This window comes from Cervus canadensis, chromosome 3 (genome assembly GCF_019320065.1).
Source record: "Cervus canadensis isolate Bull #8, Minnesota chromosome 3, ASM1932006v1, whole genome shotgun sequence".
Classification (NCBI taxonomy): domain Eukaryota; kingdom Metazoa; phylum Chordata; class Mammalia; order Artiodactyla; family Cervidae; genus Cervus; species Cervus canadensis.
The window spans coordinates 10,280,118-10,293,437 of NC_057388.1; positions in this window are offsets into that span (position 1 = coordinate 10,280,118).

A 13,320-nucleotide genomic window follows, 5' to 3' on the forward strand; every position below is an offset into this window, starting at 1 on the left:
GTGATGCCTTTTAGGCTCTGTTCTTGTCCACAGCTTACAGTTCGGAGACCACTGCCATAGGTTTATCTTTTAAGATCAGTTTGTAGGTGGTGGAGTTGCAAGCAGATGATGGGGAAAAACATCAGAATAAACCTTCTAAGGATAATGAGTCTCTTACCTGCAGAATCACCTTGAAGTGTACATATATATGCTAAAATTTCAGAACCAAAACTTCTAATCTTAGTGTGATTGAGATTAGGGCTATATCTCTTTAATGGCTTAGCCAGCAGAATTCTGATTATCTTCCGTATCTTTCTGTAATTGTACTTCCCTTGCTGGAGTTCCCATGGTTGGTATATCCCATTCTATGCACATTTATGGTATGCTTTTCTTTTGGTCTTTATTTAAGTTTAGAGATAAAGACATATTAATACTTTGGGCACAAAGACCCTGATGCTGGGAAAGATTGAGGGCAGGAGAAGGGAGTGATAGAGGATTGGATGGATAGAGGATAGAGTGATAGAGGATTGGATAGAGTGATTGGATGGCATCCCTGACTCAGTAGACACGAGTTTGAGCAAATAGTGGACAGGGAAGCCTGGCTGGCTACAGTCCATGGGGTTGCAGAGAGTGAGACACTTCTGGGCAACTGAGCACCACACACATACACATCACTGGCTAAACCCTGTACCAAGTGCTAGGATTCCATAGTGAACAAAGCTACCGTCTCTCACAGCCATAGCGAAATAGTGAGATGGATGAGTAGTCATAAACTGTGATCAGCCCCATGGATGAAAAGTCCAGGCCATCACAAGAACTGTAGCTGGGTAGCCGATAAAGGCTGAAGAGTCAAAGAAGCTCTCCTCAGGAGGGATCCTGTGGACTAAGAAGTGAATGATGAAGAAGTGAGTGCAAAATGGTGATCATTCTGGGTTGCAAGAAGAACATGTGCAAAGGCCCTGAATCGAAAGGAATTTGGCATATAGAAGGAGCTCAAAGTGAGAGAGTGTGGCAAGAAAATGGAGAGCGAAGAAAAAACAGGAGATGACATTAGAGGGGTTTGGAGGGTGGGGCACTGGCCACATCAAATACATGTTGGGTTTTTATCTTTAAATCAATGAGATACCATTGAAAGGTTAATAATAAGAAGAAAGAAATTTGTTAGTAAAAGATCGTGGTGGCAATATACAGAAATCTATTGAAGATGGCCGTAAGCTGATTTTAAAGTATGCCTGCAAATTCTTTGATACCCATTGCTTTTGGAAATGGAGCTTAATTCTCCCTCCCTTGGATGTGGATGGGCTTGGTGACTCTCTCCTAAAGAGTAGGATATAATGGGAGTGACAGTGCTTCCCTTCTAAGGCTAGGTCAAGAAAAAAAAATATGGCCTTCTCCACGCTCTTTAATCGTTTGCTCTGATGGAAGCCGGCTGCCATGTTGTAAGGACCTGAAGACCTTGAGGCAAGAAACTGGGGACTCCTGCCACAGCCGTGTGAGGGAACCAAGGCTGGGAGCAAATCCTCCAGCCACGCTCAAGCCTTCAGGTGATTCTAGATGATCCCTGCCAACATCCTGATGACTCAAAGCCAGAACAAGCCAGCTTAGGGATGCCCAGATTCCTGACTCTCAGAAACTGTGTGAGATAGTGTTTGTCATACTGAGCAGCTAAAAATTGGGACAGTTGTCACATAGGGGCTTCCCAGGTAGCTCAGCTGGTAAAGAACCTGCCTGTAATGCAGGAGACCCTGGTTCCGTTCCTGGGTTGGAAAGTTCCTGTGGAGAAGGGAACAGCTATTCACTCCAGTATTCTTGAGCTTCTGTGGTAACTCAGATGGTAAAGAATCTGCCTGCAATGCAGGAGACCTGGGTTTAATTCCTGGGTCAGGAAGATTCCCTGGAGAAGGGAATGGCTACCCACTCCAGTTATTCTTGCCTGGAGAATTCCATGGACAGAGGAGCCTGGCAGGCTACAGTCCATGGGGTCGCAAAGTCAGACATGAATGAGCAACTACGCACAGCACAGCACAGCAATAGATAATGTTGGAGGTAAAAGCAGAAATAATGTTAGAAAGTTCCTTCAGTAGTCCAGACAAATGATGATGATGGTGTCTTGATTTAAAGTGGTTGCTATACTCAAGTTCAACAACTTTACTTCCTCTTTGTGAGAATACCCCATGGAGACTAGAGTGTGACCACTGGACAGCTGTGGACGTGGATCGAAACCAGGGCTTTGCTGCCTACTCAGAGGTGACCTTGAGAAGCCTTTCACCAATCGTTTTTTTTTTATTCATATGATAGAGTCAGTATCATTTCCCTTTTACCTCGATAGTGGTAGTTTAGTCGTGAAGTCATGTCCGGCTCTTGCAACCCCATGAACTGTGTAGCCCGCCAAGCCTACTCTGTCCATCAAGGCAAGAACACTGGAGTGGGGGATTTCCTTCCTTTTCCAGGGGATCTTCCTGACCCAAGGATTGAACCTGCATCTCCTGCATTGGCAGACAGATTTATGGCTGAGCCATCAGGGAAGCCCCTTTTAGCTAACATGGAGGCAATACATGCAAAGTCCACAGTGGAGGTTTTGGACTATAGTAACTGCTCAAAGAGTGTTTACCTGCCAGTTTTTATACTACCTGTATAGGTAGTAATTTCTCTCTCCCAATCTTGTTCTTTGCTATAAGAGTAACCCCTTTAAACACTATGTCAATTTCCTCAAATTGCACTCAGAAGTTTCCATTATTGTGAAAATAAACTTTCAAGTCTTTGGCTTTGCATTGTCCTTTAACTTCTAACAGGAGGCACCACCTTGCTACCTATGTGAACCTCTGCTCTCTGGGACTTCATCATCTCTTCAGTGAGTTTCCTTTTAAGTGGCTTGTGATGCTTGTTTGAGGCAGTTAGTTTCTCATCCCCTCATCCATATATTGTGCCTAATAATAGATGCCTGCTGTTCCTTACTGTTCAGGAAAAGCATAACCAAAGTTGTTGCAGTGTGACATCATTTGTACACTCATTCTAGTTACAAGAAGGCCTTGCATGCATGCTATACTTCCAGCAAATGTGTTTATGAAGTGAAGTGGCCACCAAAGGGCCTCTCCCTGTACGTGTCACCAGCCATGAGGTAGCATTTTAGACCTCAGCTCTTGGAGGACATTAACTCACTTTCAAGACACTGAGTCCATCAGTCTCACCTCTTACTTCCCAGCACAAGTTTGAGATGGGATTAGTCACTCCTGATGCATGCTCAGTCATGGTGTATTGCATAATTAACCTCAGGCAGTCTGTTGCCATTCACACAACAATCCAAAGCAGCTACTGGTCTACACTTAGATCCAGAGAGGATGAAGAGCCCAAAACTCCGGCACAGACTGGGGCAATAGCGCCCCTCTTGATGGCTGCAGAGCTGACCTCAAGTCCCCAAACTGGTCTGGACCCCACTGCACAAAGGAGCCTGAGAGATGGGTATGTTTGAGAAAGCATCCTAGATCTTCAGTCTTAAATAGTGCATATTTATGGTAAAGTCCGAGTTGGATAGCCCTCCTAGATTGACTCAAATGTATGTGGGCATAATTTTCCACCATCTCTGCTCTCTGCTAATAATAACAGGGTTTTTTACTTTTGGTAAAAGGCCCATCTGAGGCCAGAAACATGCCTGAAACATTACTTATGGGTCTCTTCTCCCTCTCTAAGCCTCCTTTAAAAAAGAGAAGCTATCCAACAGAGAGGCACTTTACTGTGCCAAGGACCCAGCCCAAAGTGTGTTAAACCTTTATTTATTTATTTATTTTCTTGTTTGAGTTAACACCAAAACATCATTTTAGTTAAGCTGAGTATGGTAGTGACTTTGCAATATGGTGCAATATGGTTTTTTATTGAAATCTCTGAAATTTTTTTATGTTCATGTTTCCAACAGAGAGATCCTAAATTTCTCAGTATAATTTTGCATATGAAACATAATTGCCAGTTGCAAGTAATTTCACCGCCCTATGGCCTTATCTATACCCTTTAACATCTATCCAAATATGAGCGTGACAAGTTCTTTATATAATGTGATTCTGTGACACAGTTAACTTTTCAATGGCCTCTGAACAGAAACCCTATTATTGATCGATGTAATTAAGATGCTGAGTTCCAGTGTTTAAAAAATGTTTAAAGTTTTCTATTGAAATAAACTGAAAAGCACTAAGTCCTAATTCTATATCTCATTGCATTTTAATAAAATGAACACATGTATACATCCAGTTTTAGTTTTTAATTGGTTATTTCTTTATAAATCATGTAAAACCCTGATAATTTTTAGCTTTCCCTTAAAAGATAAGCGTATAACTTGAAGAATGTTAATTGTACTATTGTGTATTGATTTCCTTAGACATATTTTAATTAAACTGCTTATATGTTGGGGCCCCTCAATATTAATATATTAATATAGTGGTGATTATTACTGATATAGATGTTTATTGTGTGTGTGTGTGCATATTTGTGTGTTGAGTGTGGAGATAGAACTGATTTGACCAAGTATGAAATAATTTTAGAGATTTATGCTTAAAAAAACTTGGTCATTTTACTTAGTCCTTAACATCATACCTAAAAAATGAATTCCCCTCAGAATATATATATTGAATATACACATTCAAGTTCTGAATGTGAAAAGTTACAGCTGGAAGGGACCTCCAAGAAGAGACCTCATTTGCACATGAAGAAACAAACAAGCGCCTGATTTGAGTGAGTGACTCAGGTCATTCACTACTCAGTACATGGGGTAGTGGTTCACCTACCCCATTAGCTTTTACTCTTCAACAAATCCAACCCAAGTGTCCTGTGATGATTGTTCTGCATGCAGCAGACAGTAAGAACCAGAACTATTGCTGGTCTACAAAGAAAAGTGAATCACTTCTGTTAGTGGGGATTGTGTCCAAAATCTCCTCTCTCCTTGCAACTTAACTCTCAACCCTGGCTGGGCCTGCCTTTTAGATAGTTATGTGCTTTGGGGGAAGTCCCACGAGAAATACTGCAAAAAAAGATAAAGAAGTGTTGTTTGGAATATCAGTTTAAAGCAGCCTAAAATCTACTTTGGTATGACACTCAACATGACCATTTGGGATTCAGTTTTAAATGGAAAATTGGTTTTCTGTATCGCTTATCATTGAGACCATAAAACTCTGATCACAGACATTGGTTATGCACTGATTATGTTAGTGTAACATGTGAGTTTTTGCTCCCAGGAGCTATGATCTTCTGCCTCACTCCAAATGACCTCCTGACTATCCAGATTTGATGTCTACATCTACATAGATAGGGCTTCCCTAATAGCTCAGTTGGTAAAGAATCTGTCTGCAATGTAGGAGACCCTGGTTCGATTCCTGGGTTGGGGAGATCCACTGGAGAAGGGATAGACTACCCACTCCAGTTTTCTTGGGCTTCTCTTGTGGCTCGGCTGATAAAGAATCCACCTGCAATGCAGAAGAGGGCTTCCCTGGTGGCTCAGAGGTAAAGCCTCTGCCTGCAATGTGGGAGACCTGGGTTTGATCCCTGGGTCAGGAAGATTCCCCTGGAGAAGGAAATGGCAACCCACTCCAGTACTCTTGCCTGGAAAATTCCATGGACAGAGAAGCCTAGTAGGCTACAGTCCATGGGGTCGCAAGAAGTCGGACACGACTGAGCGGCTTCACTTCTACATAGATACAGACACACAGAAAAACTTCCTGAAAGGAACAGGAAAGTAAAAGATTCTTTCATATCACAAGCACATACTACTGGGGAGGATGTAAGGTTAAAGAATATAGGGGAGCTGAAGCTTATGGCTCTTGAAATACCTAAGTCCAAGTAGGTATCACCATGATGGAAGTGCTACCTGTTATCATATTTCTGAGCAATTTTCTCATCAACTGTTTCAACAGAACATGCCAGGGTCATTTGGTAAAATAAGTATTTCACCAAATATTTCCTTACAAATATATTCTACTGGCCATGTTACTAAAAAGTGGTTGCTCTCTAGTTCACATGTAAATAATTCTCTTGCATTTGTGCCTGTATTTCAAGATGCCTAAGATTGTTTTGGGACATAAGCAAGATATTGGGGCTTCCCTGGTGGCTCAGATGGTAGAGAATCTGCTGCAACGTGGGAGACCTGGGTTCGATCCCTAGGCTGGGAAGATCCACTGGAGAAGGCAATGGCTACCCACTCCAGTATTCTTGCCTGGAGAATCCCATGGGCAGAGAACCCTGGTGGGCTACAGTCCATGGGATTGCAAACAGTTAGACATGGCAGAGTGACTAACACATGCACGCACACACACGCACGCATGCACACACACATGCACACACACACCCACATACACATACAGGATTGATTCCTCTCTACATGACCAAGGTGAAGAGGCTAATTCCTCTGTTTATGGGTGGAGAGGAAGGCATATGAATTGGACAGTAGAATTCTCTTCCAGAAATTTAATCTTATTGGAGGGTGCATGCTAAGTCATTTTAGTCATGCCTGACTCTTTGTGACCCCATGGACTGTAGCCCACCAGGCTCCTCTGTCCATGGGATCCTCCAGGCAAGAATACTGGAGTGGGTTGCCATGTCCTTTTCCAGGGGATTGTCCTAATCCAGGGATTGAATGGGAATCTCTTAAGTCTCCTCTCTTGGCAGGTGAGTTCTTTACCACCAGAGCCACCTAGGAAGCCCTAATTTGGGGTGGGGGTTAGTGATCAGAAATGTTTTGTGGAACTTCTTAATTTCCAGTTGGCACATAGGACATTACTGACTCAAAGAAACTATATATCCTAAAAATGGTCTATTAAATCTAAGTTAATTTTTGGTAAAATAACTGCTAAGGTCAACATTGTTTATATAGGACAATGACTCAATTTTTAAGAACTCAATTAGATGGAAGCTTATGAAAATAATGATCACCTAGGCTTGTTTTGGTCTGTTAGTTTTTATTTTATAATTATTCACTGTGATGATTGAAGTCAGTTGACTGTTCTCAAATAAGATTTTAATTAAATTGATAAATCCTCTGGAAAAGAAAATATCTTTGAAATGCTTATAGTTACCCCTGAGGTTTTCCTCTATCAAAAGTCTAGCAATAAATGTAGTTTAAAAATAGCTCAGGTTTTTTGTGTGTGCTGCTCTAAGACCATCCAAGCAAATTTATGATTTCAACCATGATGAGTAATTGGTATCTGACTTTTGCTCCCATTCAATAAAAGTACAAAGCTTGTAGAAATCTTATAAAATCTCTGTTTGCAGTGACAGGACAGAAGCCAAAGCAGAGCCCCAATCCTTGGTTCACCTCACCAGGTGAGTCCCACATACATAAAGACTCTTCCCCTAGAGACAATTTCTGGACTGTGGTGTAGGGAAATGGAGCCCAAACAGTGAGTATTAGACGAAAGGTCAAGTACATTCAAAGCATATTCTGTAAAAATATATGCCCTTCAACTCACATAACTCAATACCAAAAACCAAAGCAATCCCATTAAAAGTGAGCAGAGGATTTGAATATTTTGTTTCAAAGAAGATACACATATGGCCAACAGGTACATGAAAAGGTGCTCAACCTCACTAATTTTTTTTTTCTTTTTTAAAAATATATTTTAATTAGGGGCTAATTACTTTACAATATTGTGGTGGTTTTTGCCATACATTGACATGAATCAGCCATGGGTGTACATGTGTTCCCCATCCTGAACCCCCCTCCCACCTCCCTCCCCATCCCATCCCTCTGGGTCATCCCAGTGCAACGGCTTTGAGTGCCCTCTCTCATGCATCAAACCTGGACTGGTGATCTATTTCACAGATGCTAATATACATGTTTCAATGCTATTCTCTCAAATCATCCCACCCTTGCCTTCTCCCACAGAGTCCAAAAATCTGTTTTTTATACCTGTGTCTCTTTTGCTGTCTCACATATAGGGTCATCATTACCATCTTTCTAAATTTCATATATACGCGTTAATATACAGTATTGGTGTTTTTCTTTCTGACTTACTTAGGTCTGTGTAATAGGCTCCAGTTTCACCCACCTCATTAGAAATGATTCAAATGCATTCTTTTTTAATAGCTGAGTAATATTCCATTGTGTATATGTACCATTCGTCTGCTGATGGATATCTAGTCAACCTCACTAATTATCAGGCAAATGCAAATCAAAACCTCAGGGAGATATCTCCTCATACCTGTTAGAATGTCCATCATCAAAAACACAAGAAATAACAAGTGCTGGTAAGAATATACAGAAAAGACAACGCTATCATACTGTTGGTGGGAATGTAAATTGATAAAGCCACTATGGAAAGCAATGTGGAGGTTCCCCAAAAAATTAAAAATAAAATTAGTATATGATTCTGAAATTCCTCTTTTGGGTATTGAACCAAAGAAAATGAAAACACTAATTCAAAAAAAAAAAGTCTACATCCCTATGTTTGCTGCTGAAAAACAATATGCAGAACTATGCCCTTATTTAAAAGTAGTGTTCTTTTGAACTTAGAAATTAAGACCTGACAATTCACAAGCAAAAGGAAACATGTGCTTCCCCGGTTGTGATATAATGTCTTACCAAACATTTTATAAACTAGATCTTTTCCTCTTCTACTTTCTACCTTTGACTTCAGGAAGTCCAGAGCTGATAAAAAGGTGGAAGCATTGTCATATATACAGTTCATATCTAATAAAACCAACTTTTTTTATTAGTTCTACTCTTAAGAATAATTTATTGCATTGAACTTTGAATGGAATAACTTAATGTATAACATTTGAGTGCAATAGTAGACAAGCCACATCCAAAGATAACTGGATGAACTGATGAACCTGTTGAATTCGAGGCTGAGTATGTCAAGGTGAGGACTTTATGTTGATGTACTGAGGTGGAGTTACTCTTCCTGATACTTACTGGCCTAAAGTTTCCATTCCCACTGGAGATGACTTGTAGGTTGGGATAATAGGGATAAATCAGCAGCCCTAGAGGCAGGCCTCACCCTTGGGTAACATCCACCCCGATCTGTTGGAGGTATTAAAAGTGTGGTTCATCTTCCTAGAGTGTTATCTTACTTGAAATGTTGAAGAAATAATCACTTCTTTTACCTTCACTCTCAAACATCTATACTGTGAAAATGGAAAATATACTTGAACTTAAAACATGGAACTAAGAAAGGAAATCTCTGTGTGTGTATCCCTAACTTCCCCCAGGTGCCTGTGGTTATCCCCTGCGCCACTGGGGAGGAAGTGTTTGGGAATGGAGAGCATGTGCTCTCGTATCAGATTGGGATTCAAACTCACCTCAGCTTCTCATTGATGGTGTCATTTGGGGAAAGTTGTATAAAGGCTCTGAGATGTAATTTACTTATATTAAAAAAGACACTATTATTTGCCTCCAGAGTTGTCACAAATTAGAGAGGGATAGGGAAAACTATGGGCTTCCCCTGGAGCTCAGTGGTAAAGAATCCACCTGCCAATGTAAGAGATGTGGGTTCAATCCCTAGGTCAGGAAGATCCCCTGGAGAAGGGCTACTCACTCCAATATTCTTGCCTGGAGAATCCCATGCACAGAGGAGCCTGGTGGGCTACAGTCCAAGGGGTCACAAAGAGCTGGACATGCTGAGTGACTAAATAACCACAAAAGGAAAACCATGCCTACCTAGATGTTTTCTTTCCTCTCTCTGTTCTTACCCCTAAATTACGGGAAGTCTTTTAGGTATAAGTTGAAAGGAGGAAGAATAGGAGACCAGAGTGTTTTGTCATAGATTTGGACTCAGGTTTGCTTCTCAGGAGTCAATTTCTTCACGATGCTTATTTCCTTATGATGTCGTCACACAGGCTGGGAAGAGGCTGACCCTAAGAACAAGCCCCTGTCTCCTCAATTCAGTGAAGCTAAGAGCGATGTTGAATAGGAAGGTGATCCTGAGGTGCAACCTGAGTGAAGTGGGCCTGAACGGTGCTGGCTTGGGAAGCCGTCTCTAAGCCGTGGAAATGGACCATCTTCCTCCCCAGTGGCTCATGTGGAAAGGTGTCCCCAAGCTGGGAGTTTGTAGTTCGGGGGCTATTTAAGAGTAACTTATTCAATGATACCTTTGTTTTATACCATTTTTACAAATATGGAATCTCTATTAAGGGTTATTCACTGAATGCAAAGCAAAACCAAAGATACCAAAATGAGACAAGATCCTCAGATTACTGTTTATTTAATTCTTCCTTCATCCACCAATACCTAACACTCACCTCATACCAGGCACTGGGAATATCAAGTGAAAAGATCAGTGCTTGCCCCTGGGAATATATATTCTATCTAAGATTGTATATATCAAGTCATTCACTTTAAAAAGTCATGTGGAATCCATATTCTCTGTATTCATTTTTATTAATGAATTTATTCAGCTGGTAAAGAATCCACCTGCAATGTGGAAGACCTGGATTCGATCCCTGAGTTGGGAAGATCCCCTGAAGAAGGGAACAGCTACCCACTCCAGTACTCTGGCCTGGAGAATTCCATGGACTGTATAGTCCATGGAGTTGCAGAGTCGGACACGACTGTGTAACTTTCACTTCACTTGCACTTCACTTTTATTAATGTTTTATTAAAAACATTGTCAACCTTTTTTTTTTTCATATCCTACTTTGTCAAAAGCCCAGGGACTCCTCTGGCATGGATTTTAAAAAATAAAATGTATTTAAAAATTTTATATGTGCATATACACAGGGCTTCCCAGGTGGCACTAGTGGCAAAGAACCTGCCTACCAATGCAGAAGGCATAAGAGACTTGGGTTCGATCCCTGGGTTGTGAAGATACCCCGGAGGAGGGCATGACAACCCACTGCCTGGAGAATCCCATGGACAGAGGAGGCCGGCGGGTTCTCTGGGTCTCAAAGTCCACGGGGTCGCGAAGAGCTGGACATGTCTGAAGTGACTTAGCTCATATATAATCTTTGACTTGATTCTAAACTCACTGAATCAGAATTTCTGCTCCTACAGCCCCGGAAGCTGCTGTTTAACAGATTCTCAGTGTGATCTTAGGTAATTAAAAATTGAGAAGTATAGTGAACTCTCTTTCTGAACATCCTCCTTTATCGTAAGACAGATGACACCGACGACTTTCAAAGCAAAAGCAGGAAAGATCACATCTGGCAGGAAATTTCCAAACACAGTCTTTCTAAGCATGTGTTGGTGCATAAACGGATTTGTTTTGACTGATTTTATCAGTGAGGCCAATCCACGCAACAGACGTGTCAATCAAAAAGTCATCTCCTTTTGTTGTGCTTTAACATTCACCAGCCCCGGGCTTGTCACAGACAAAGGTTACCTGATTACATTACTGTCTCAGGCAGTTGGGTGGCCTCTTCGGGAGCCACAGCGGAGAGACATCCATCAGAGGGCTTTTCAGCAGTTAGGTCAGTGCTTAATGAAAGCGTCAGTGGTTTTCACTGAAAGTTTATCTTGATTCCTGTTAACGCTCTTGATAATAAACTTCACGCACTCTCTCTCTCTCAGTTAATGGTCTTTTTACATTTTGGAGCCTGGCAGGCTACAGTCCATGGGGTCGCAAAGTCGGACTCGACTTAGCCACAAACGATCACCACCACCACCATATTTTGGAGTGGGCAGAGGTAATCAAGTCTAGGAGGACCAAGTGCGCTTTTTTAGGGGTGAGGTGGGAAGGATCTAGAAGCCTTGTTTCTTTACATTTGAAAGGTGCACAGGAAATCATAGGGAAACTGGAGTGTGGTGGTATTTACAGCATGGCTGTCCAAACAGAGAGGTTCAGACCCACTCTCACACTTAACCAGGCTATTTTGGGCAACTTTGTTAAGCATGGCTAAGCCATAGTTTTCTCATATGTAAAAGGGAGAAAATAATCATTAACACTTATTGACTGTCTATTATGTACTAGGTCCATTCCTGAGCATTTGACACGTATTCTTTAATTTAGTCCTCACAATGATGCTGCAGTGGAGATGCTAATATAATCTTATTTTACAGATGATGTATTTGGGGAACAGAAAACAACTTCATAGAGTTTTTGAGATACTATTTGGAATGCTTAGCATAGAGCTTGATACTTATAAATGCCAAGTAAAGATTGTTATTAATGTGAATTTATTAGCTTAACCTTGTTTTTCCTTTTTAAGCCCTCTCCAACAGTTATTCCAAAATTCACAGCCTCTTTGGTCTGGACCCTTGCATCAGGCAGTGAGTTAGGATGTACTGATCAAATGAAAAATACATTGAGCTTCTAGCATTTGTTCCAGGAGAGAATATTCTGATTTCTCCAGTATGTGATTCTGATTCATGATACTGGGCAGGACCACCAAGGAGAGCTTTAATCCAATATATTACTAATCAGTCATTTTGATGACTTCCAAGAGGCATCCGCTATATCATCAAAAAAGCAAGAGAGTTCCAGAAAAAACATCTATTTCTGCTTTATTGACTATGCCAAAGCCTTTGACTATGTGTATCACAATAAACTGGAAAATTCTGAAAGAGATGGGAATACAAGACCACCTGACCTGCCTCTTGAGAAATCTGTATGCAGGTCAGGAAGCAACAGTTAGAACTGGACATGGAACAACAGACTGGTTCCAAATAGGAAAAGGAGTACGTCAAGGCTGTATGTTGTCACCCTGCTTATTTAACTCATATGCAGAGTACATCATGAGAAGTGCTGGGTTGGAGGAAGCACAAGCTGGAACCAAGATTTCCGGGAGAAATATCAATAACCTCAGATATGCAGATGACACCACCTTTATGGTAGAAAGTGAAGAAGAGCTAAAGAGCCTCTTGATGAAAGTGCGCTTTAGCAGAGTGAAAAAGTTGGCTTAAAACTCAACATTCAGAAAACTAAGATCATGACATCTGGTCCCATCGCTTCATGGCAAATAGATGGGGAAACAGTGGAAACAATGGCTGACTTTATTTTTCTGGGCTCCAAAATCACTGCAGATGGTGATTGCTGCCATAAAATTAAAAGATGCTTGCTCCTTGGAAGAAAAACTATGACCAACCTAGACAGCATATTAAAAAGCAGACATTACTTTGCTGACAAAGGTCCATCTAGTTAAAGCTATGGTTTTTCCAGTGGTCACGTATGGATGTGAGAATTGGACTATAAAGAAAGCTGAGCACTGAAGAATTGATCCTTTTGAACTGTGGTGTTGGAGAAAACTTTTGAGAGTCCCTCGGACTGCAAGGAGATTCAACCAGTCCATCCTAAAGGAGATCAGTCCTGAATATTCATAGGGCTTCCCTGGTGGCTCAGATGATAAAGCATCTGCCTGCAGTGCAGGAGACCTGGGTTCAGTACCTAGGTTGTGAAGATCCCCTGGAGAAGGAAATGGCAGCCCATTTGA